Source organism: Balaenoptera acutorostrata, chromosome 1 (assembly GCF_949987535.1).
Source record: "Balaenoptera acutorostrata chromosome 1, mBalAcu1.1, whole genome shotgun sequence".
In the NCBI taxonomy this organism is placed as follows: domain Eukaryota; kingdom Metazoa; phylum Chordata; class Mammalia; order Artiodactyla; family Balaenopteridae; genus Balaenoptera; species Balaenoptera acutorostrata.
In genome coordinates, this window is record NC_080064.1 from 87,193,142 (window position 1) to 87,220,467 (window position 27,326).

Sequence of the window (27,326 nt, forward strand, 5' to 3'; positions counted from 1 at the left end):
GCCTAATGGCATTCTTGTCCTTACACTTTATGCCAGGGTCAGCGACGACAAAGATAAGGTGCAAAATATTTGGCAATACAAAGAATACAATGTCCTAGAAGAAAGTAAGGAAACACACATTCAGTGGGCACCTATGGTTTGCATTTATCAGGCATGCTACTCTCCTATATATACCTTTGTAACAACCTTTCTTTTTTTTTACATCTTTATTGGAGTATAAATACTTTACAATGTTGTGTTAGTTGCTGTACAACAAAGTAAATCAGCTATATGTATACATATATACCCATATGCCCTCCTTCTTGAGCCTCCCTCCCACCCTCCCTATCCAACCCCTCTAGGTGGTCACAAAGCACCGAGCTGATCTCCCTGTGCTATGTCGTGCTTCCCATGAGCCATCCATTTTACATTTGGTAGTGTATATATGTCAGTGCTACTCTTCATCCCAGCTTCTCCTTCCCCCCGGTGCCCTCAAGTCCTTTCTCTAGGTCTGTGTCTTTATTCCTGCCCTGCCACTAGGTTCATCAGTACCGCTTTTTTAAATTCCATGTATATGCATTAGCATATGTTATTAGTTTTTCTCTTTCTGACTTACTTCACTCTGTATCACGGACTCTAGGTCCGTCCACCTCACTACAGATAACTCAACTTCATTTCTTTTTATGGCTGAGTAATATTCCATTGTATATATGTGCCACATCTTCTTTATCCATTCATCTGTTGATGGACAGTTAGGTTGCTTCCATGTCCTGGCTATTGTAACTAGTGCTACAATGAACATTGTGGTACATGACTCTTTTTGAATTATGGTTTTCTCTGGGTATAGGCCCAGTAGTGGGATTGCTGGGTCATATGGTAGTTCTATTTTTAGTTTTTTAAGGAACCTCCATACTGTTCTCCATAGTGGCTGTATCAATTTACATTCTCACCAACAGTGCAAGAGGGTTCCCTTTTCTCCACACCCTCCCCAGCATTTATTATTTGTAGATTTTTTGATGATGGCCATTCTGACCAGTGTGAGGTGATACATCATTGTGGTTTTGATTTGTATTTCTCTAATGATTAGTGATGTTGAGCATCTTTTCATGTATTTGTTGGCCATCTGTATGTCTTCTTTGGAGAAATGTCTATTTAGGTCTTCTGCCCATTTTTGGATTGGGTTGTTTGTTTTTGTGATATTGAGCTGCATGAGCTGCTTGTATATTTTGGAGATTAATTCTTTGTCAGTTGCTTCATTTACAAATATTTTCTTCCATTCTGAGGGTTGTCTTTTCGTCTTGTTTATGGTTTCCTTTGCTGTGCAACAGCTTTGAAGTTTCAGTAGGTCCCATTTGTTTATTTTTGTTTTTATTTCCCTTACTCTAGGAGGTGGGTCAAAAGGGATCTTGCTGTGATTTATGTCAAAGAGTGTTCTCCCTATGTTTTCCTCTAAGAGTTTTATAGTGTCTGGCCTTACACTTAGGTCTTTAATCCATTTTGAGTTTCTTTTTGTGTATGGTCTTAGGGTGTGTTCTAATTTCATTCTTTTATATGTAGCTGTCTGTTTTCCCCAGCATCACTTATTGAAGAGGCTGCCTTTTCTCCATTGTATATTCTTGCTTCCTTTGTCAAAGATCAGGTGACCATATGTGTGTGGGTTTATCTCTTGGCTTTCTATCCTGTTCCATTGATCTATATTTCTGTTTTTGTGCCAGTACCATACTATCTTAATTACTGTAGCTTTGTAGTATAGCCTGAAGTCAGGGAGTCTGATTCCTCCAGCTCCATTTTTCTTTCTTAAAATTGCTTTGGCTATTTGGGGTCTTTTGTGTTTCCATACAAATTGTAAAATTTCTTGTTCTAGTTCTGTGAAAAATGCCATTGGTAATTTGATAGGGATTGCATTTAACCTGTAGATTGCTTTGGGTAGGAGAGTCATTTTCACAAAATTGATTCTTCCAATCCAGGAGCATGGTACATCTCTCCATCTGTTTATGTTATCTTTGATTTCTTGCATCAGTGTTGATGAGTACAGGTTTTCTGAGTACAGGACTTTTGCCTCCTTAGGTAGGTGTATTTCTAGGTATTTTATTCTTTTTGTTGCGATTGTAAATGGGAATATTTCCTTAATTTCTCTTTCTGATCTTTCATTGTTAGTGTATAGGAATGCAAGAGATTTCTGTGCATTAATTTTGTATCCTGCAACCTTACCAGATCCATTAATTAGCTCTAGTAGTTTTCTGGTGGCATCTTTAGGATTCTCTATGTATAGTATCATGTCATCAGCAAACAGTGACAGGTTTACTTCTTCTTTTCCAATTTGTATTCCTTTTATTTATTTTTCTTCTCTGCTGTGGCTAGGACTTCCAAAACTATGTTGAATAATAGTGGCGAGAGTGCACATCCTTATCTTGTTCCTGATCTTAGCGGAAATGCTTTCAGTTTTTCACCATTGAGACTGATGTTTGCTGTGGGTTTGTTGTATATGGCTTTTATTATGTTGAGGTGGGTTCTCTCTGTGCCCACTTTCTGGAGAGTTTTTATCTTAAATGGGTGTTGAATTTTGTCAAAAGCTTTTTCTGCATCTATTGAGATGATCATATGGTTTTTGTTCTTTAATACGTTAATATGGTGTATCGCATTGATTGTTTTGCGTATATTGAAGAATCCTTGCATCCCTGGGATAAATCCCACTTTATCATGGTGTATGATCCTTTTAATGTGTTGTTGGATTCTGTTTGCTAGTATTTTGTTGAGGATTTTTGCATCTATGTTCATCAGTGATATTGGTCTCTAATTTTCTTTTTTTGTGATATCTTTGTCTGGTTTTGGTATCAGGGTGATGGTGGCCTCATAGAATGGGAGTGTTCCTCCCTCTGCAATTTTTGGGAAGAGTTTAAGAAGGATAGGTGTTAACTTTTCTCTAAATGTTTGATAGAATTCGCCTGTGAAGCTATCTGGTCCTGGACTTTTGTTTGTTGGAAGATTTTTAATTACAGTTTCAACGTGATTACCTGTGATAGGTCTGTTTATGTTTTCTAATTCTTCCTGGTTCAATCTTGGAAGGCTGTACTTTTCCAAGAATTTGTCCATTTCTTCCAGGTTTTCCATTTTATTGGCATATAGTTGATTGCAGTAGTCTCTTATGATATTTTGTATTTCTGTGGTGTCAGTTGTAATCTCTCCTTTTTAATTTCTAATTTTATTGATTTGAGTCCTCTCCCTTTTTTCCTTGATGAGTCTGACTAAAGATTTATCAATTTTGTTTATCTTCTCAAAGAACCAGCTTAGTTTTATTCATCTTTGCTATTGTTTTCTTTGTTTCTATTTCATTTATTTTTTGCTCTGATATTTATGATTTCTTTCCTTCTACTAACTTTGGGTTTTCTTTGTTCTTCTTTTTCTAGTTGCTTTAGGTGTAAGGTTAAATTCTTTATTTCAGATTTTTCTTTTTCTTGAGATGAGCTTGAATTGCTATGAACTTCCCTCTTAGAACTGCTTTTGCTGCGACCCATAGGTTTTGGATCATCGTGTTTTCATTGTCATTTGTTTCTAGGTAGTTTTTGATTTCCCCTTTGATTTCTTCAGTGATCTCTTGGTTATTTAGCAGCACACTGTTTAGCCTCCATATATTTGTGTTTTTTACTGTCTTTTTCGTGTAATTGATTTCTAACCTCATAGCATTGTGGTTGGAAAAGATGCTTGATTTGATTTCAGTTTTCTTAACTTTTCCAAGACTTGATTTGTGACCCAAGATGTGATCTATTCTGGAGAACGTTCTGTGTGCACTTGAGAAGAAAGTGTATTCTTCTGCTTTCAGGTGAAATGTCCTAAAAATATCAATTAAGTCTATCTGGTCTATTGTGTCATTTAAAGCTTGTGTTTCCTTATTTATTTTCTGTCTGGATGATCTGTCTATTGGTAAAAGTCCCCCACTGTTATTGTGTTACTGTCAATTTCCCCTTTTATGGCTGTTAGCATTTTCCTTATATATTGAGGTGCACCTATGTTGGGTGCATATATATTTACAATTGTTATGTCTTCTTCTTGGATTGATCCCTTGATCATTATGTAGTGTCTTTCCTTATCTCTTGTAACAATCTTTATTTTAAAGTCTATTTTATCTGATATGAGTATTGCTAGTCCAGCTTTCTTTTGATTTCCATTTGCATGGAATATCTTTTCCCATCCCCTCACTTTCAGTCTGTGTGTGTCCCTAGGTATGAAGTGGGTTTCTTGTAGACAGCATATATAAGGGTCTTATTTTTGTATCCATTCAGCCAGTCTGTGTCTTTTGGTTGGAGCATTTAACCCATTTACATTCAAGGTGATTATCGATATGTGTGTTCCTATTACCATTTTCTTAATTGATTTGCATTTGTTTTTGTGGGTCTTTTTCTTCCCTTGTGTTTCCCACTTAGAGCAGTTACTTTAGCATTTGTTGTAAAGCTGGTTTGGTGGTGCTGAATTCTCGTAGCTTTTGTTTGTCTGTAAAGCTTTTGATTTCTCCATAGAATCTGAATGAGCTCCTTGCTGGTAGAGTAATCTTAGTTGTAGGTTTTTCCCTTTCATCACTTTAAATATGTCCTGCCACTCCCTTCTGGCTTGCAGAGTTTCTGCTGAAAGATCAGTGGTTAACCTTGTGGGGATTCCCTTGTATTTTATTTGTTGCTTTTCCCTTGCTGTTTTTAATATTTTTCTTTGTATTTAATTTTTGATTAATATGTGTCTTGGCATGTTTCTCTTTGGGTTTATCCTGTTGGAACTCTCTGCGCTTCCTGGACTTGATTTACTATTTCCTTTCCCATGTTAGGGAAATTTTCGACTACAATCTCTTCAAGTATTTTCTCAGACCCTTTCTTTTTCTCTTCTTCTTCTGGGACCCCTATAATTTGAATGTTGGTGCGTTTAATGTTGTCCCAGAGGTCTCTGAGACGGTCCTCAATTCTTTTCATTCTTTTTTCTTTATTCTGCTCCCTGGCAGTTATTTCCACCATTTTATTTTCCAGCTCATTTATCCATTCTGCCTCAGTTATTCTGCTATTGATTCCTTCTAGAGTATTTTTATTTTCAGTTATTGTGTTGTTCATCACTGTTTGTTTGCTCTTTAATTTTTCTAGATCCTTGTTACACGTTTCTTGTATTTTCTCCATTCTCTTTCTGAGATTTTGGACCATCTTTACTGTCATTACTCTGAATTCTTTTTCAGGTAGGTTGCCTATTTCATCTTCATTTATTTGGTCTTGTAGGTTTTTACCTTGCTCCCTCATCTGTAACATATTTTTTTGTCATTTCATTTTTCTTTTTTGATGGGTGGGGCTGTATTCCTGTCTTACTGGTTATTTGGCCTGAGGTATCCAGCACTGGAGTTTGCAGGCAGTTGGGTAGAGCCAGGTCTTGGTGACGAGATGAGTTCCTCCAGGAGGCCTCACTCTGATTAATATTCCCTGGGATCTGAGCTTCTCTGTTAGTCTAGCAGTTTAGACTTGGAGCTCCCACCATAGGACCTAGGGCCCAATCTCTGGCCTGGGAGCCAAGATCCTGCAAGAAGCGTGGCATGGCAAAAAAAAAAAAAAAAAAAAAAGCAAACAAGCCAAAAGGAGCAGAACAGTAACAAAGTATAAAGAATAAAATAAAATTAAAAAAATAAAAGATTTATTAGAAAAAATAAAATGTAAATGAATCAACATCAATGAATCAACAACAAGGTAAAACAGAACCCCAATCTAAAAGAGGAAAAAAAAAAAAAAAGCCTTGGTTATGGGGGGCGGAGTTTAGGGGGGCGGAATTTAGTGGGGGTTAGGGTGGGGTGGGGCCTAGGCAGGGCAACGTTCAAACGTGGGGCATGACGTCTGCTTAGGACCTGTGTGGAAGGGGAGTGGCAGCACATCCAATAGGGGGCCTCTGGAGTGTGGAGTTCTGGAGTTTGCAGGTAAGGCCCTGAGTGAGGGTGTGTGGGTGGGGTTTAGGCCCAGCATGTTGGAGGGGGTCTCAGAGGGGGTCTCCAAGTGTAGAGGTAGGGCCCTGGGTGGGGGTATAGGGGCGGGGCTTGGGCTCTGCACCGCAGGATAAAGGCTCCAAGGGCAGAGGATTAGGCCTGGGAGCCCAACAGGCTCCCTGGTGCCTAAGTGGACAGGGAAAACACTGGCCGTGTTCCCTTCCATTCCTCCGCCTCCGCACCCACCCCCAACATCGACCCCATCCCCACTGGACCCCTAACCGTGGGTGGTTCCCGCTGGGTGTAGGAACTCCTCCCCTCCCCCAGCCACCCCTCAGGGGTGCTGGTCCCGGAGGTCCAGCCTTTACTTTGGCTCCCCCTTCCCTCCCTCCCACTCCCTCCAGACCTGCATGGCTGGAGGGGGCCTGGTGGGCAGAGGATCAGGCCCAGGATCCCCAAGTGGACAGGGGAAACCTGGCCACACTCCGTTTTTGATCCTCTGCTCTCCCAGTGGTCCCCCAATTTCCCCCTACCAACGTGGGATCTCTTCCCCCCCCCAGCCACCCCTCAGTGGTGCCAGTCCCATTCCGCCTCCACTTCTCCTCCCCTTCACTCCCCCACCATGGCCCACGTGCTACCCAGTCGCTGGGGGTTCCTCCGTCCCCTTAGGTGTCTGTGGTCCCCCATCAGTGCCTGGTAGGTGCCCCAGTTGTGCAGAGACGCGAATTCCCTGTCCTCCTAGTCTGCCATCTTGACTCCTTTCCCCAAGCATGTCTGCAACTTTTTAAAGATGAGGAGCCTGAGCACAGAGAGTTTAAATAAGTTGTCCAATATTTCTCAGCCTGTAAAGTGGAAAGTGTAGAACTTAAACCTAGAGCTATCAAACCCTAAAACCCAGATCATCCCTCTGGGTTACACTGGCTTCCTTAAAGGACTTAAAGGTTGCAAGAAAGGTAAGACTAACAAAAGGTACTGTGAAATACTAAACACTTTTGTTGGGGCAGAGGACGGGGGACCAGGGACAAAGCAACATTCTAGATATTTCATCAGATGGATCCTCCCTTGTGCGCATCTGAGTGCACTCTGTGTTTCAATGTTTTCTCCTCAGAGACAGTACATTTTCTTTCAGGCCCAGACTTTCTACTCTAATCTTGTTTCCCCAATGTAGTGCCTAGCCAAAGTATTGATAACACAGGGACGGGTTGTGTTAACATGTGCTGTCCTATTTTGAATGGAACAAAGAGGTCCAAATAGAACTCTACTGTGTCAGAAAGGTGAGGTATTTACCATATTTCACAGGCATTGCTTTATGGCATTTTAAAATTCACAAGCATATCGTGTTGTCTTTCTGATTATGAATTGTAGATATTTTGACAAACTAGATATTTCTCTGAGAAGCCCCATCCTATATTTAAGTAGCAAAGAACCAGAAAAAAACCTGTGTTCTTTGGAATTATTTTATATGGTCTGGTCAATGTCAAAATGCTGTAGTTGTCTAATAAGTAGCAGGTCATACCAATCATTCCTCCACGGGTCCATTGTGATTGCATAGCAGACCCCACACATCAACAACCTGAGTGATTTGACACTCCAGCTCTGAAAAAGGTAAATACAATTAATGCTGGGCTGTGAAATAAGTTGAAGTATTCATTTGGGGATGCTAATCAGATTTGGAGACCGACCCCAAAGTATTCTCAGTGTTGTGTTTTTCATTTAAAAATCTATAAAATTTTATTAAGAGTGAGAAATATTGAAACTACCAAATAAACATGAGGAGGATATTAAGTGGCCTGTCTGCTGATATTAACTGTGGAATTTACTGCAGAAAAAAAGAGCTAGTGCAAAATCAGCATTCTGTCTCGTGTCCTTGCTCTTTGAAGAACACCAAACATTTGACATATTAGAAATGGCTTAGAACCAAGTCAAAATTTAACAGAACTACTAATCCTATTTGTATAAACTTGACTTGGAAGGGCTGAGAAGGAGCACCGGACTGCAAGTCAGGAAACGGGCCCCCATCCTGGCTCAGTCACAGTCTGTGTGATCTGGAGGAAGTCTCTCAGTCTTTTGTTTCAATGACCTCATCTGGCAAAAGGGAGAAATAATACCTCTCTCTGCCTGTGTGGGAATCTTGTGAATATCACATAAGATGATCCACGTACTAGCAGTGAGAAGCATGTCTTAGCACTATAAAATATGTTATTGTTATTATTATCCAGAGGTAAAGCTATTAAAATGAAGATTTAATTTGATGTATCTAAAAGAGGTATGCAATAAAATACCTTGTCAATCAGATCAAGGCAATGTCTTTTATTGATGACAGTAAAATATACAAGCATAAATTGGCTTTCCTACCAACTGCTCCCTACTGTTTCCCAAGGAACATTCCCTTTCACCCCCAAGAAAAATTAAGCTGTAGAAATCTGTTATTGTGACATTTAACCATCAGACACTTACTTTACCATTTTACTACTTTCCTTTTTATTGTCCCTGGTGGTAAATTCACTGGAGATGGAAGCACTGGTAACACGCAGGTTGGGCCTTTGGATTTCCAGCAGTAATAATTGCCTAACTGCTTGAATGTCAGTGGTTGGTGTACAAAAGGACTCCACTAACTGAGATTTACTAGTTTCCCCCTTTGATATTCCATTAAGGATATTGTAGAGAGAAAGTGTGCTTTGAAAAATTGTTAGGAAAAACTGTGAGTTAGGTTTCTAGGGCTCTACCACATACGGCTCTAGGCTCAACAAGGCTGTTAGGTGCAGGGAAATGAGTGGGAGTTCTGATTATGACCAATGTTCAAATCTTAGCTCCTCCACTTATGCATTGAAATGACTTTGGTTTTAAGCAATTTATTATTCACAGCCTCAGTTTTCTTGTCTGTGTAAAAAGCATGATGGTGCGTTCATTTATTTAACTACTGTGTATTGAGCATTTGCTATGTGGCAGATACATGCTGGGTTCTGAGGGGCCAGTGATGATCAAAACATGCTCATGTGGAGTTTACATATAGTGGGGAAAATGGAAATGAAAAGATAAACAAGGATATAAACTCTTCTTCACAAAGTTTAGTAAGGAATCAAAGTGGAAGGGCTATAGACTGTGAGAAGTATTATGTAATTATAAGATTAAAGTAATAGCGGGGATAAGCAGAAAAGAGATTTAGAAGAATATGTTTAGAGGACTATACCTAGTAACAATAGTAGCTACCAGTGCACTCAATAATAATAATATAATAATAGCTATCGTTATTGAATGATTACTAGGTGCTACATACCATGAAAGTAATTTACATGTATTACATACATTTTATCCACTTTACACACCAATGAGATAATTATTGTTGTTTCTTTTAACAGAGGAGAAAATACAAGCTCCAGAAGGTTAGGTGACTTTCTCAAATCTCGCAGCTAGTGAGTGATGGAGTTAGAACTCTGATCCCAGGTTTTTTAAGACTGATCATTAATGCTCGTAACCACTGTGCTAACAACTGTGCCACCATAACAGCAGCAACAATCTAAATTTTATGGAAATGTTACCTAAATATCTGTTCCCCTCCCTGTCCACTCCTATCACGTGTAAAAATAAGCTTCTACAATTCAGGAATTGTGACCCATGAAGACATGCATATTGCAATTCAAATGTCTGATCTTCTTTTGTGGGGTTCCAACTTCCAGAGCAGAAAGTTCCTAACTAATATATTTCCTTGACAAATAAAATAAAGCAAGTATGTCGTTCTACCTGGAAATCTTTAAATTATCTCTTTAGAATTTCAGCACACAATTTACAAGTGACAGGCAACATATTTCTTTATCTTTATGTTTGAAATAACTTTCAAAGAGAGTGAAGAGGGGCGTTTGACATTATTGTAATCAATTCTGTCAAAAATATTATTGGATTTACTTGATTTTTGTGAACACAATCATTTTTCATTGTTATTCTGAATTTTCTCAGATGTTTTACAGGAAGCTAACATAAATAGTAAAATATGCTTCAGTGAGACAGCTGTTGAAAAAATAACGAGGAGGTGCTCTTCTGAGCAGAGGCACTGTGTAAGCTGTGATGGCCATTTTTGTAGCAAAAAAGGCAATTTCCCAAGTGTCCTCTGCCTAATACAAACTCCACTCTCCTCAACCAGAAGGGCGACATGGCTTCCTGTAACCTGAATGGCAGCTGGACTTTGTTGGGGTCAGAAGGGAAGCAAAACTTAGAGAGGCACTAAGGACCTCACAGGGTGTGTAGGTCCAAACCTTTGACAAGATTATGAGTCGGTCTCTGTTGGCCCTGATCCAAACAGACTTGCCTAAATTAGGTGCTTTGGGGCTGAAAACCTTTGTGTGAAGGTTCACTTTTTTGCCTGGTTGCCATGAGAGTTAAGGTTGAAGAAGGCATAGGGCAGGCATCCATGTGGCTGGCAGCTCTGGATGACTCATGCCCAACAATGTTTTGGAATATTATGGGGAAAACTCTACCTGTGTCTCCTTATATGTAGATAAGGGGAAACTGCTCTTATCCTTGGGCACAAATTAAGACTGGAACAGAAATATTCATGTAAATGAAGTACCTAGGATTAAAAAATTATTATTGTGTGTCCTTAGTTGACTCTTAAATTGCTTGTAACTCTTGTCCTCTTATTTATTTTCCTAAGCAAGATATTTGTTGGTCTTATATGTAGAATTTGAAGGAATATCTGGCAGAGGTCTTTGACATAAATTAGAGAAGGCGTTATTATCCTCATTTTATGTATGAGGCATCCAGATATCTGAGAACTTAAATTATCTAATGACTCTTAGCTACTAAGTGGCAAAATAAAGAGTGCTTAGAGTCTAGATGCTTTTCCTGCAACACCAAAATCTTGCATTTGGAAATATTTTTGTCATATATCTATACTTGAGATGAGAACCTTGATTTTCCTTGTTCTAACTACCTACCCCATGGGCTAATTTCTATATCTTTTGGTCTGTAGCACTATGTGTGTCTTATGTGTATGTTTGATGTGATTGTGTATTTGTATGAAATGGGAAATAGTCTCAAGAGTCTTTAGGGGAGATATTAGATAAAATCTTTCTTCCATAAATGTGAAAAAAAGTTGAGTTATTTTATTTCTATCCCTCAACTAATTTTGTTTTTTATTATTAAAATAATATTTTGACATTGTTAAGCATACTTTTTTGAGGGTATGAGAGTAGGGCAGCAAAAAACAGGGCAGTATCTTTCCTATTTTTGTATTCCAAGGGCCTAACAAAACAGCAATAAAAGATAACTGAATGTTTAAAAGTTTGAATCATAGAATTCTGAAGGAAAGCAATTTGATTCCTTTGAAATATACCTAGCTATCTAAATTTAGCTAACATAAGCTAAAATTACCTGAGGAAGTTTCTTAAAAGATCTATTTTGATGAATAGCTAAGCATACTTTAGAGTTAGCATATCAAATATCAGGATGTAAATGAGTACTTCCAAACCACTTGAAAAGCATTTGTTCTATAACTTGTACTCTAAGACTAGCTACAAAGTCATAAGTACAGAATTTTATACAGCTCCATGTTAGGAATGTAAGAATGAAGCAGTCAGATCCTGCCCTCAAAGGGTTGGTAGGCTGGCCAACTGGGGAAGTTAAGTAAGATTTAAGATACTTGAATTACTTACAGAACATGCTAGTAATGAGGAATAGTATCCATGCCAAATAAGGCTTTGGTCAATAAAGGTTTAAAACAGAAATAAACAGAATGCAGGAAAAGAATAATGTGAAGGTGGAGTAGGGAAGGCTTCCTAGAGGAGGTGGAATTTAAGCTAGACCTTTAACGATTTGGATTAGCAAAGACGAGGGAGGTTAGACCTACACTGCACAGAGAGCTAGAAGAAAAGGCCCAAATGTGCACAAGCATGAGGTCTTCCAAGGGTTAACGGGGACCAGTCAGGGGGATGAGTATGATTGAAAAATGATTTGCCCGTCAAAGGTAATTTAGCCCTGATTTTGTTGCCTGATCTTCCACAAATTTGCATCCAAATTGATGAAGTTATAGTGTATGTGGTCTCCAGCCTATTGTAAATTTCCATCTCTGTGTTTTTCAGGCATCTCTCTCTCTCATGAGCCCCCTTAGAAATCAAGAGAAATAATACACTGTGCAGAGGAAAGAGAATCTGGTCCTTTGTGCATCCCTGCTGTGGTGCAGAAAGGTCTGATAACCAAGGTCACACGATCCTATTTCTAGGATTGGTCAGAAAGGATTGAGCACATGTCTGTAGAGTTTTGCCTCAATATTATATTTTAGATGGTTCAGTCAGAGCTGTTACATTTGGCAGCATTCCTTGTTAGCATTTGATAAACAATTATTGCCAAATGTTAGCAAGGAAACCTGCCAAATGTTACAGCTCAGATTTAACTGCTGAAAAAAATATGCAGTTTGAAAAAGGCTTTTGCTACAGAGCCATCGCCTGGTGTGCCAGTTCTGAAGCTGCAGGGGACCCCGGTTGGGACAAATTGTGAGTCTAAAGGTATAGGGCTGTTTGCCAGCAGTTCTGGGTTCCCTTCTGAAGTTATGAATTAGTTGACACCTGTTGGTTTTCAAAGCAGTAAGTTTGGGGCAAATCATTTTTGGTGAACGTTTTGTTCCAGGGCGTCTGGCTACACTTTATATATGACACATCCTCTTTCATGGCACTTTATGCCAATGGATAAAGTGGTAGATTATCAGATTATATAGTCTCTTGCTTATCTGTTGGTGGATTGCCCAATTTCTTTCAGGGTTCAACGTTCTTTATTAAGTACTATGGTATTATTCCTGTTTTCCATTTCCTCCAGGAAACATTTCCCATCTTTTCATTCTCATTTTCCGTTCTTCATTACCAAAAAAGAAAAAGTACCATGCTAAAATTATCCCCCCCACCCCCAAATTTTGGATAGTTTTACCATCTTGGTAAATCAAGAGAATATTGTCAAGATGGTGCACCTGGATTTTAGTTGTTGGATACTATCCATGTCAGAGGAGTTCTAGATACTTGGTTAAGAATAAGAGAAAATAGATGGCTGGATAATAGTTAGTTATCCTTACAACCCACTGAAGAGCTCTTGGTGCGAGTTGATTAAGATCAACTTCAAACCAGAGGGTCTTTATCCTTATTTAACAGAGCTTTGTTCTTCTCTTTGCCCTGTAAAATTTTGCCAGAGGCTTGTGTTAGGATAAGCAATTTTATTTAATGTGTGGGTGGTTTAAAGCTTGGGGGGATAACTAAAATGTTGGGACACATTCAAGGTGCATAAAGATAAAAAAGTTAAAATTGGGGGTAAAAACTGACAAATTTACTAAATAGGAATTGATAGAAAATTTTGCCTATATGTTAAAAAAATCCATGGCACAAGTCACATTTGTATTTTCTCTCCAGGATTTAATCTGTCTTCCAATGTTGAGGTAGTTTTCCTCCAACCATAAATTCAAAATGCCAAATACTTGCTTTCCTGGGCCAGTGTTCCCAAGCAGCTTGTCTTGGCCAGTCAGATGTGCTAGTCCAGGACTTTGAATGTGAAGTTAGTGACTAAGGAAAGAAAGATAGTGAAGAATTCATCCTGCAGGAGGTGGTGGTATCTGTAACACAGAGCATCAGTGGTTTCCGTAGGTCAATTTAGTGCTGGTGGCAGTGACAGAATATTCTTTTTATAATGTGTAATATTAATTACAATGTTGAGTTTATCTCTTAATTATTTGTTGAACCTTTTCAACCTCCCCATCACTATGACCATTTTCTAGTTCATATCTTTATAATCTCCTCCCTGAACTAGTATAAAGGCCTCTTAACTGTCACCTTATATCCTCAGATGTATTCTGCACATGACCTATAACCTATTGAGTGATCTATATAAAATGGAAAAAAAGCATTTTTTTTCCAAAAACAAAAAAAAATTTCTCAGTTCAGAGGAAAGATAAGATATAGTAAGAAGGTGTTAATTAGTGTTTTAAGATCAATAATGACATGGGAGGGAATTAAGAGCATAATCTAAAGTAAAAGCCTTGGTGAAAGGTAGGGATGAAGATGCATGTAAATAATTTTGAACATTGAGGAAAGAAAATGAGGACTAACTGCCTTCACCTTTGCCTGTGGGGTACAAGGCAAGATCATCTGCCAAGACGTTGAGTTGGGTCTTGAAGAAATAGAAAGTTTAGAATATCCACTGAGGGAAATATTGGTTGGCCAAAGAAAAATAATTACCATTATGAGGACTCAGCTAAGACTGACAACCACAGAAAATGCTGTGGTATCGATTGATATTGTTGTGAAAAGAAAACTCTTTTTTTGACAGGATACAGGAGTATAGAAAGTAAAATACGGGGTTAATTTAGTTTGGGAATTTATCAGATGGGTTTGGTTGAAGGGTAATTTCACCCAAAAATTGAAGATGGGGATGAGTAAAAATTCCAGTTCTGAAAATGAGGAATAGGTTGGGTAAGAAAGGAAGCAAGTCACAATATACAGGGCAAAAATTGAAGAAAGGGGTAAAGGAACTTACTTTGAGATGGAAGAACCAATTATGGTCATACATTAATCTTATTTTTTCAAAGTTGGAGTAATGATGGAAGGTGCCAAAATTGAAAGTAATTGATTATTAAAATGGAATGAAGATAAAAGTTACTGTAGTAAGATTTGATCTAAAACTCTGAGTGGAAGTCTCTGTTCTGTTCTGAGGACTAAAAAATGTTTCCTTAAAGGAGAGAGGAGTGGTAGGTTTCATTGACTACTGTTACTGACCCTGCACCATAAGAGAAATAGCCACATGCACAATGGTTTTTCATTGGAAAACTTTCTGCCCAAGAACACAAATAATTTGGCAGCAAAACTGATACAGAAAATAGTAGAAACCTCATAATTAGTAGTAACTTCAAAGTTCATATAACCTAAATTCCTACCTAATTAATTTGATTTATAATTTTCCTGATCAGCTTGAATACCAAAAGTGACAGAACTCAGTTGCCTTACAAGACAGTCCATTCTGTTGTGGAGTTGATCTGATCATTAGTAATTTCTTCCTTGAATTGTGTAAACATATAGGCAGAAAGTTTGCATACTTGTACTTTCAAAAGGCAGCTTTTCAGTTGTGTGGAGACATTCTGTGTCCCCTCTACTTCTTTTCAGGATAAAATAAACCCATTTCCTTCTTTGACCCCTGTAAGATACAGTTTCAAGGCCTTTTGATATCCAGATTGTGAAGGCTTAGGGACCAAGTTATAGACTGGCCTTTCTTGAACAGACACCACCCTTCATCTCTCTTCTCATTTGGGGTATCTTTGTCTCCCTTACCTTACACTCCAGATCCATCTCTCATCTCAGTTTCCTCTGACTGCTATTCCCTTTGCCTGGAATGATCACCTTTTCATTCTTCTCTTGGTGACATCTTGTTCATCACCCAATACCCAACTCAAATGTTTACCATTCTTGTTCCTCAAGGCAGCTTTGGCTACACCTGTTTTGTGCTACCAGCACTTGTTTTACACTTATGTTATAGCACTTACATTTATTTTTTCCACTAAAGTGTATTTCCAAAGGTCAGTGATCTTATTCATCTTTCTGTTTCCATTGCATAGTATGATTCTTCATGTAGAATCCAGTAAATATTTTAAGTGTATATATTTTTTTCAAGTGTGATGCCCCAAGTTGGATACAATACTCCAGCTGCTGCAGAGTAAGGTGGAAATATCATGTTACTTAATCTGAACACTGTACCTCCTGACGCGCTTATTTATTTGTTTTATCGTTTGCTTGTTTGTGTTGAGGCTGCAGTTTACTCATATTGTGCTCATAGGCAACTGCATTCCCTGTTCTTTTTCACCAGACTCTGCTATTAAGCCATATTTCCTCCATGCTCAGTTCCTAGCAACAGAAACTGACTCTGGCTAATTTAGTTAGAAAATAAAAGCAGTTGTTGAAAGGTGGTGTGTAACTCACAGATGCAACTGGAAATCTGGAATTTAGAAAATGGGCAGGAGCAGGGAGAGACCAGGCAGCTAGAAGCACAGCCAAAACCCTGGGGGAACATCGAATTTAAATGGCAGATGGAAGAAAAGAGCCCAGGAAGGAAAACTGAGAAGGCGCCATCAGAGGGGCATGAGGAGAGCCACAACAACAGTTTTAAAGCGATGGACGCTAAGAGAGTGGAGAAGAGAATTCCACCAACAGGAGGCTGAACAGTGGCAATGCAGCAGAGATTTAATAAGACAGTGATTGTAAAATGCCCATTGCATTTGGCAGTTAGACAGTCGTTGGCAAGCTTGGTAAGAGCATTTTCAGTAAAGTGGTGAAAACAGAAGGTAACTTCCAGTGAGGAGGTGGGTCAGCAGGGTAGGCTAAACTTTTGAGTATCTTGGGTGAAAACAGATGAAGAAAGGAATATGACCCCAAGGGAGAGCTTTTGTTCGATGAGAATCTTGAGCATGTTTATAAGCTGTGGGAAAATGCTGGGAAAGAGGTTGGAGCAGAGAAGAGAGAAGGGATAACTGGTTAAAATGTGTTTCTGAGGAGACAGAAGGGGCTTGAAGCAGAAGTCAGAATAGTAGTCGTGAAGGTGGGAGGATCACCTCATCCGCTGAGGTGGAAGGAGGGCAGAAAAAAGGTGTATGAACCTAACAGTAAGCTTGTTTGTATGGGGATGAAAAGTGGATGGACATCAGCCTTGATGGTTTCCATCTTCCAATAAAGTAGAAGGGAAAGTGATTTATTGAAGATGGAAGAGGACTCTTGAGGAGTTTCTTTTTTCAATATATTTTGTTGTTGTTTTGCTGATGGCTTTTCTTCCATTACCCATTCCTTAATCTGTGGTATTTGCCAGAGTTCACACTCTCCTTAAATAACCTAACCTAGAGCTACTTTCAGTTGCCTTCATGAGAGCATATACCATTTCTCACTGTGATCGTTTACAGAGGCATCCGCCTCCACCAGTAGGTACTGAAGTTAAAGAAGATACCCATGTTTTATTTCCATTCTTGGTCTATAGATGGTCTTTAATCAGTATTTGCTGAGTGAACAAAAGGTTTTTAAAATTTAATCTCTTTACTCTGGTTCATATTAAGGGTTTTTATACTTGACATATTTAGAACACAAGGCAAAGTAGAGGGAGAAAAATCAAGTACACTGTATAATACCTCACTCTGGCATCTTTACATGAACCCAATATTATGTCCTTTTAATTCTCAATATTTCATCCATAGGCCTCCATCCTCTGGTGCAGACACCTTGTATTGTATGTCCTGATGTGTCCATCCAGTAACGTGGGTAATTGAAAGTTGGATAAAATTTATTGTGAAAAAGACTTAGAGCTTAATTCTTCCTCTGGTCAGCAACTGGGCCCATGTGCCTCTGCCTACAGAAGTGAGACAGGAGGCCCAACCCCCCCACACCCCCTCAACTTGGAAAAGGGCCCAGTTCTCTAAATGGCCACTCTACTCTGGTGACTCATTGAAGCAGCAGAGAGCAGGACACTGTTCTTGCTTTTGCTCAAGCAAGGGTGATGACCCCTAGCTCCTTGCTTTACCATTTCTACTCTGATTTATCAGAGGACCGTGTGGTCTGCAGGCCTGTGGCGGCTGTGACTCAGCAGTTCTGGGATAGAACTGGACATAATTTATGGGCCCAAAGACCTGGAGAGGAGAGATGACGGCTTGGCTGTGGTCTGTGTCAGGCAATTAGCACACCCTGTTGGGATGGAAAGGGACGATAGGACAGAATGTTTTCTGTATCTTTAGTGTACTTATTTTATGTCCTCACACAAGGGGACTTCACATCTACTTAGAAAGGAGTGGAAGAATACTAGGAATAGAAGCTGACTCGCTCAACTTTCTTCGTTGACTCTGGCACATGGTTTTTGTATTTTCTTTCCTACTTTGTCTTCTACCTTAATTTGAAAGGCCATACGACTGCATCTCTAAAGTCAGCGTTTCTGTTCAGTGGGTATGATCCAGGAGGGCTGTCCCAAGGGTGGCATCTGTTCCGATTTCTTGGTGCTTATCACACCTAGATTCTATTTATTCAAAATATCAGTCCTGGACCAGAAGAATCTGTTGGAGAGGAATGCTTCATCTCAGCCTCCTTAAAGTATTAATAATGGTTATCACTTAAAGAGTAGCTAAGGCACTGTGCTAGGCATTTTATACACATCTGATTTTTGCAATACCTCTTGAGAAATAGGTGTTATTATCCATATTAGCCAATACATACTGAACCACAGAATGTTTTCGTGAAATTTCCTAAAGTCACAATATTAGTAAGTGACAGTGATTCAAATCAGCTGTGACTGATTGATCTTAAGTCTACTCCTTTTCCACTTAACTGAGCCCCATAAATAGCTTTGGAGAGGAAAAGTAGTACTGATTGGCACAAAGGATCTAGAACATTAGGTAGACGGATGAAAAGAGGCTGTTTTCTCTGTAACTCCTTCCCCTACCAAACGTTGGCATTGGTGAATGTCTGGGATAAGGAGGAGACAAAAATGAAAATCATATGCTGATATGCATATGAATTTCTCAGGGCCTCATTGAACAAGCTGGGGATGGGTCTTTCTCTCATTTACTCCCCACTTATTCTCCAGTTCAGTTTTGAGGAACCCTAAAATTTTAACTAAAGATATTTCTAGTCTCTATGCCTTTGGAACTGTTCTACCAAAAGTTTAAAATCGTACAACATGAGTATAGGAAAAGAATAAGAGGCAATAAAAAAGACTGAAGTGGAAAAGGAACAAAAGGAGTTTCACCTCAGCCAATCTTTTTTTTTTTTTTATGAAATTGTCCATTAGCTGCCAAGTATCTTCCAAATGTAACAGCTGTGTTCTTGAATATATGCAGAGAAATTTAGGAAGCCTATTCTGTTTAAACTAAATGAGTTGCTTATAAAAGTGCTGATGCAGTGAAGGGTCTAGGATTTCATTTAAGTTAATATATAGGCTAGAACCCCAGGCTGACGAGGATCAGGAGATCTCATTTTTATTCTAAAACCACATGTACTGTTGATATCTTTGCTCTCACTGCCATTAATTAGGGAGTAAAGCACATGACTAAGGCACTGGGGCAATAAAGCCATGTTTAGGAGCCAGACAGACTGGGTTCAATTTCAACGCCTACCTCTCATTAGTTATAGGATTTTGAGCAAGTTCCTGGAGCTCACTGTAGCTTGGTTTCATCATCAGCAAAATGTTCATAAAATAATATTTTAAGTGAGCTGATATATACAGTATATATATTAACAGTGCCTAGCATGTAAGTAGCCATATGTAAAGATTATTTGTTCTTATTATACAAAATGAAACGGCACTCTGTAGAAACGTACCGTGCTTAGCCAAAAAAGAACTCAGACTCCCCTCTCCCTCACACACAGGAGAGTTCTAGAGGAAGAATCTCCCTGTATCTAACATTTTACTTTGACATTTAACTTCCCTTAGGAGTTTCTCCCTGATTGAGTATCAGCATCCTCTCAGTGGCCTCAGAGGACACAACTTCCTTGGTAATATTACTCCAAAACCAGTGAGTGGGGATTGGTGAGGGTACTCTCATCTTATGACCCTATCTGAGATGAGGCTCCTACCTCAACGAGATCTTACTAGAGGTTACTGGCAGAAAGGTGAGTGAGCACGTATTATCTATTTCTGTGCTGCTACATGTGGCTATTGAGCATTTGAAATGTGACAAGTCTGAATTAAGATGAGATGTAAGTGTAAGACACACTGAATTTCAAAGACATGGTGTAAAAAAAGAATGTAAAATAGCTCATTAATAATTTTTATATTTTACATGTGGAAATGATACTAGTTTGGATTTACTGGACTAAATAAAATGTATTATTGAAATTAAATTTCCTTTTTTAGAAATACGGCTACTAAGAATTTAAAAATGACCTATGTGACTCAGATTTTTGACTCACTTTACATTTCTATTTGACAGCACCAGTTATAGGTAACCTGGTTTAGTAAAATATAGCTTGCTCTCCAGGTTTGCTGGTATCTTTCTTTTTCGGTGACTTTTTTTCCTTCTTTCCTTCCAAGCTTGTCATCGCCTTCCATGTGATGGCCAGCAGAAAATCCACTGCCCAGACTACTATTACTTGACAGCTAGGTGCCTCAAGGTCAAAACCAAGGGAGTATCAGAATTCACTCTCTGTCCCATAGGAGATGAGCACCAAAACCAAACTTAGCACTAAGGTTAGGCCCTGTCATTGAATACAGGGCTGCATCCTTACTCTTGGAAGCCTCACTAAATTCTCCACTTCATAATACAGCATAAATAACTCTGATTTTTGTGGAACAAAAAACGATTATAAAAGACATACTTATGATTATCATCTTTCCATTTGTACAATTAAATGATTTGGAACTTTAGCATGCCAGACGCATACAAGTTACTTTTTACAAATTATACTGTATGATATTAATAAAAATATTGTGAAGTAGATAATGTTTACATATTAGAAAACTGAGATTTGGAACTATTAATACTATTCCTAAGGCCACATAACTAGTGTTTGTTGAAGTTGGTTTAAATTAAGGTATATGTATCTTAAAAGCCCATTCTTGGTTGGATAAAGCACGGTGTATCTCTTCTTAGTTAAGTTCCCTGAAAAATTCAGAAATTTCAGCACAGATTTTGGATTTCACCACTCGGATTTTGCTTCTATACTCCAAATCTTCTTCCCCATTTTCCAAATCAGAGTATCCATTCTTTCCCCTCAAAGATCATAGAAAGATGCCATGAGGGATTGTTTGTTTTCAGTTTTGTGAGTCTACGGGATAGCTTCTCCAAAGAACCAAGAAGAATTCGGGGAATGTGAAACAGGGTAAAATATAATTTCATGATAATATGAATTTTCCCTCCATTCAAGTATGAGCGGGGGAAGCTTAGAGGTAGGGGTATGAAAGTACATCGCAGCCTTCTCCTGGTATAAATCTTCATTCTGGAAAAGTGGAGGAAATGTTATTCGCATGGAGTATTTGTGTGGACATGATTGTGTGCAGTGGTTTTGGAGCCAGCCTGACCTAGAAAACCAGACTCTTATCCTTACAGGCATTGTAATCCTGGTCAGGCTAAGTAATCACTATAAACTGTAGGTGGTTCTTCTGGCAAATGACATTAGTAATAGTGCCTACTCACAGCGTTGTAGGATTAAATCTGGTGAGGCATATAGAGCAGTCATTGATCACTTCAAGCTGTAGATTCTTCTTCTGGCAAATGGTGTTAATAATAGTGCCTACTCACAGCACTGTAGGATTAAATCTGGTGAGGCATAGAGAGCACTCAGCCTAGTGTGGGACATTGTATGTATTTAGTAAATGTTAACTTTTATTTCTGTGACTTTCCATGCATTAACATAGACTGTGACCAAACTAAAAGAAGGCTTTGCTGTTATTTCTCAGTCCTTGCTAACGTGTCCTGTGATTTATTTTTCAACACGGTAAAACTGTCTCAGATTTTCATGGGGAAAGTTTTAAAGTGTCCGTGGTCTCCAGAAGGGAAGCCAAGCCCCTTGCTTGGGTATCATAGTGAGCACGCAGAGACCCAGCACACTCCTGGGTGTTCTCTCCAAGCAGCAGAGAAAATCGTAAGCTCCAGCAGCCATTTAGGTTGCTAACTTGGGGAAGGAATTCCTCTTCTCCTCTCATTTGGGCAGAATATGTATTTTTCCTTTTTCTTTCTGGCATTCCTGATTCTTTGATGGACAGAAATGGGAAGGGATTTGGAGCTCCAAAGGGATGCGTGGTAATTCTCTTTATAAGGTTATGCTTGATTATTTCATCACACAATTTCATTTTAATTGTGTTCATTTAGTATACCTGGCTGACATAAATACATATTGTGGTGTATAATGTATCCCCAATGTATATAAAATGAGAGCTACTATTCCATTCAGGGTTCTGGTGCTAATAAACAAGCTATTCAGGCTTTGCTCAGGTAGTTTACAGCATTGCTGGAATGCCTTGATGGAATTACAGTATTATCCATATACAGTTGGGGGCATATGATTCCTTTTATGTAATATAATACCCTATAATATAATGAGTATCATTAATAAAGTGACAAAATAAAGCTTGAGTTACCACTTCAGGATGTGCTTTATTCAACCAGTAATATACTTTCTGGTCCTTTGTAGTTTCTCTCCTTTGAATTCATGGCTTACTGCATTCAAACTGTGGTATTAACACACCAACCAAGCACCCTGTTGTGTCATAAAGCCGTGGTATGACATGTTAAAGGGGAAAAAAACAAACATTATTCTAAAACAGAAACTGGGGAATGTTGCTGTGATGCTTTAAAAGATGATATGGCTCACATGAATAAGCAAATTTATTTACTAACCAAAAGCAACATTTCTGTTTTTTGTTTGGGGAAGGCAAGTGTTCTTTACTCAGAAAACATTTTAATGTGAATTCTGTATTTCAAAAATGGAGCTAAATGATAAAGTCATAAATTAATATTAGCCAAGTTTAGATAATAAAGGGCTGCACAGATTTCTCTGAGAATACTGAACAATGTAGAAGGCATTTAAAAAAATCTTTGCTTCTCTTTTCTTTGGTTCCAGTTGATACTACGAGTTGATTAGTCCAGGGTAAATCTTGGAAAGACAGTATCTGGAGTTTTCTCTGGATAGCTCAGTCATCCCCAAAGCATAAAGGATTTAGACATTTGATTGTGATTATCAAGGATATCAGTTACAAAGGAAGTTTCTCCTGCAGGTACAGGTAAGCTGAGCACAGATTACCACAAAGCACAGTGACATATTCAGAAGATGCTCAGAGTCTTAGAAATCGGTTTCTAATTCTAGATAGCAGGAAGCCTATATGTTCATACAAGGTAGGTGATGAAAAGATTTGAGATTCCTTGATATCCAGCAGTAGGAAGAATTACATAAGTAACAGTATGAGAATTACTAGATTTAAGAAGAGGTGCCTGCTGTGGACCTTCAAGATGGCGGAGCAGTAAGATGTGGAGATCACCTTTATCCCGAGAAATACAATAAAAATGCATCTACATGTGGAACAACTCCTACAGAACACCTACTGAATGCTGGCAGAAGACCTCAGACTTCCCGAAAGGCAAGAAAATCCCCATGTACCTGGGTAGGGCAAAAGAAAAAGAAGAAACAGACACAAAAGAATAAGGATGTGACCTGCACCTCCGGGAGGGAGCTGTGAAGGAGGAAAAGTTTCCACACACTAAGGAGCCCCTTCACTGGCGGAGACAGGGGTGGGCGGGGGGCGGGAGCTTTGGTGCCACGGAGGAGAGTGCAGCAACAGGGGTGCAGAGGGCAAAGCAGAGAGATTCCCACACAGAGGATCGCTGCTGACCAGCACTCACCAGCCTGAGAGGCTTGTCTGCTCACCCGCCAGGGCAGGTGTGGGCTGGGAGCTGAGGTTGGGCTTCGGAGGTCAGATCCCAGGGAGAGGACCGGGGTTGGCTGTGTGAACACAGCCTGAAGGGGGCTAGTGTGCCACTGCTAGCTGGGAGGGAGTCCGCAAAAAACTCTGGACCTGCCTAAAAGGCAAGAGACCATTGTTTCGGGGTGCATGAGGAGAGGAGATTCCTTCCTTGTCTGCCCACAGAAGGCAGAGCACTGCCTAAACCAGCCCCAGAGATGGACGTGAGTCACAGCTATCGGCTCGGACACTAGAGACGGGCATGAAATGCTAACACCTGCTGCAGCCACCAAGAATCCTGCGTGTAAGCACAGGTCACTATCCACACCCCCTATCATCCCCCTGGAGCTTGTGCAGCCCACCACTGCCAGGGTCCCGTGATCTGGGGACAACTTCCCTGTGAGAACACACAGCATGCCTCAGGCTGTTGCAACATCAAGCTGACCTCTGCCACCGCAGGCTCACCCTGCATTCCAATTATAACTACGGTACCACTCCCTCCCGCCAGCATGAGTGAGCCAGAGCCCCCTAATCAGCCACTGCTTTAACCCTATCCTGTCTGGGTGGGAACAGAAGCCTAAGGGCAGCCTACACACAGAGGTGGGGCCAAACCCAAAGCTGAACCCCAGGAGCTGTGCAAACACAGAAGGGAAAGGGAAATTACTCTGTGCAGCCTCAGGAGCAGCAGATTAAATCCCCACAATCAACTTGAGGTACCCTGCCTCTGTGGAATACCTGAATAGACAACGAATCAACCCAAAATTCAGGCAGTGGACTTTGGGAGCAACTGTAGACTTGGGGTTTGCTGTCTGCGACTGACTTGTTTCTGATTTTTATGTTTATCTTAGTATAGTTTTTAGTGCTTGTTATCATTGGTGGATTTGTTAATTGGTTTGGTTGCTCTCTTCTTTTTTTTATTTTTAATAATTTTTTTTACTTTTTAATTTTAATTACTTTACTTTATTTTATTTTTTCATTATTTTTCTTTCTTCCTTTTTTTCTACCTTTTCTTCTGAGCCATGTGACTGTCAGAGTCTTGGTGCTCCGGCCTGGTGTCAGGCCTGAGTCCCTGAGGTGGGAGAGCTGCGTTCAGGACATTGGACCACCAGAGACCTCCCGGCCCATTGTAATATCAATTAGCTAGAGCTCTCCCAGAGATCTCCATCTCAACACTAAGACCCAGCTCCACCCAATGGCCAGCAAGCTCCAGTGCTGGACGCCCCATGCCAAACAACTAGCAAGACAGGAAAACAACCCCACCCATTAGCAGAGAGGCTGCCTGAAGTCATACTAAGTTCACAGACACACCAAAACACACCACTAGACACAGTCCTGCCCACCAGAAAGACAAGATCCAGCCTCATCCACCAGAACACAGGCACCAGTCCCCTCCACCAGGAAGCCTACACAACCCACAGAACCAACCTTACCCACTGGGGGCAGACACCAAAAACAGTGGGAACTACAAACCTGCAGCCTGCAAAAAGGAGATCCCAAACACAGTAAGTTAAGCAAAATGGGAAGACAGAGAAATATGCAGCAGATGAAGGAGCAAGGTAAAAACCAACCAGAGCAAACAAATGAAGAGGTAATAGGCAGTCTACCTGAAAAAGAATTCAGAGTACTGATGGTAAAGATGATCCAAAATCTTTGAAATAGAATAGAGAGAATAGAAGAAACGTTTAGCAAGGACCTAGAAGAACTAAATAGCAAACAAACAATGACGAACAACACAATAAATGAAATTAAAAATTCTCTAGAAGGAGTTAATAGCAGAATAACTGAGGCAGAAGAACAGATAAGTGACCTGGAAGATAAAATAGTGGAAATAACTGCCGCAGAGCTGAATAAAGAAAAAAGAATGAAAATAATTGAGGACAGTCACAGAGACCTCTGGGACAACATAAATGCATGAACATGCAAATTATAGGAATCCCAGAAGAAGAAGACAAAAAGAAACAGTCTGAAAAAATATTTGAAGAGATTATAGTTGAAAATTTCCCTGACATGGGAAAGAAAATAGTCAATCAAGTCCAGGAAGCGCAGAGAGTCCTATACAGGATAAATCCAAGGAGAAACACGCCAAGACACATATTAAGGAAACTATCAAAAATTAAATACAAAGAAAAAATATTAAAAGCAGCAAGGGAAAAGCAACAAATAACTTGCAAGGGAATCCCCATAAGGTTAACAGCTGATCTTTCAGCAGAAACTCTGCAAGCCAGAAGGGAGTGGCAGGACATATTTAAAGTGATGAAAGGGGAAACGCTACGACCAAGATTATTCTACCCAGCAAGGATCTCATTCAGATTCAATGGAGAAATTAAAACCTTTACAGAGAAGCAAAAGTTAAGAGAATTCAGCACCACCAAACCAGCTTTACAACAAATGCTAAAGGAACTTCTCTAAGCAGGAAACACAAGAGAAGGAGAACATCGACAAAAACAAACCCAAAACAATTAAGAAAAAGGGAATAGGAACATACATATCGATAATTACCTTAAATGGAAATGGATTAAATGCTCTAACCAAAAGACATAGGCTGGCTGAATGGATACAAAAACAAGACCCGTATATATGCTGTCTACAAGAGACCCACTTCAGACATAGGGACACATACAGACTGAAAGTGAGGGGATGGAAAAAGATATTCCATGCAAATGGAAATCAAAAGAAAGCTGGAGTAGCAAGTCTCATGTCAGAGAAAATAGACTTTAAATTAAAGACTGTTACAAGAGACAAAGAAGGACATTACATAATGATCAAGGGATCAATCCACGAAGAAGATATAACGATTGTAAATATGCACCCAACATAGGAGCACCTCAATACATAAGGCAAATGCTAACAGCCATAAAAGGAGAAATTGACAGTAACACAATCATACTAGGGGACTTTAACACCCCACTTTCACCAGTGGACAGATCAACCAAAATGAAAATAAATAAGGAAACACAAACTTTAAATGATACATTAAACACGATGGACTTAATTGATATTTATAGGACATTCCATCCAAAAACAACAGAATACACTTTCTTCTCAACTGCTCATGGAACATTCTCCAGGATAGATCATATCTTGGGTCACAAATCAAGCCTTGGTAAAATTAAGAAAATTGAAATCGTATGAAGTATCTTTTCCAACCACAATGCTATGTGACTAGATATCAATTACAGGAAAAAAACTGTAAAAAATACATGTACCTGGAGGCTAAACAATACGCTACTAAATAACCAAGAAATGACTGAAGAAATCAAAGAGGAAATCAAAAAATACCTAGAAACAAATGACAATGAAAACACAATGGCCCAAAACCTATGGAATGCAGCAAAAGCAGTGTTAAGAGGGAAGTTTATAGCAATACAATCCTACCTCAAGAAACAAGAAACATCTCAAATAAACAACCTAACCTTACACCTAAAGCAATTAGAGAAAGAAAAACAAAACCCCAAAGTTAGCAGAAGGAAAAAAATCATAAAAATCAGATCAGAAATAAATGAAAAAGAAATGAAGGAAACAATAGCAAAGATCAATAAAACTAAAAGCTGGTTCTTTGAGAAGATAAACAAAATTGATAAACCAGTAGCCAGACTCATCAAGAATAAAAGGGAGAAGACTCAAATCAACAGAATTAGAAATGAAAAAGGAAAAGTAACAACTAACACTGCAGAAATACAAAGGATCATGAGAGATTACTACAACGATATGGAAATAAAATGGAAAACCGAGAAGAAATGGACAAATTCTTAGAAAACCACAACCTTCTGAGACTGTACCAGGAAGAAATAGAAAATATAAACAGACCAATCCCAAGCCCTGAAATTGAAACTGCGATTAATAATCTTCCAACAAACAAAAGCCCAGGACCAGATGGCTTCACAGGTGAATTCTATCAAATATTTAGAGAAGAGCTAACACCTATTCTTCTCAAACTCTTCCAAAATAGAGCAGAGGGAGGAACACTCCCAAACGCATTCTATGAGGCTACCATCACCCTGATACCAAAACCAGACCAAGATGTCAC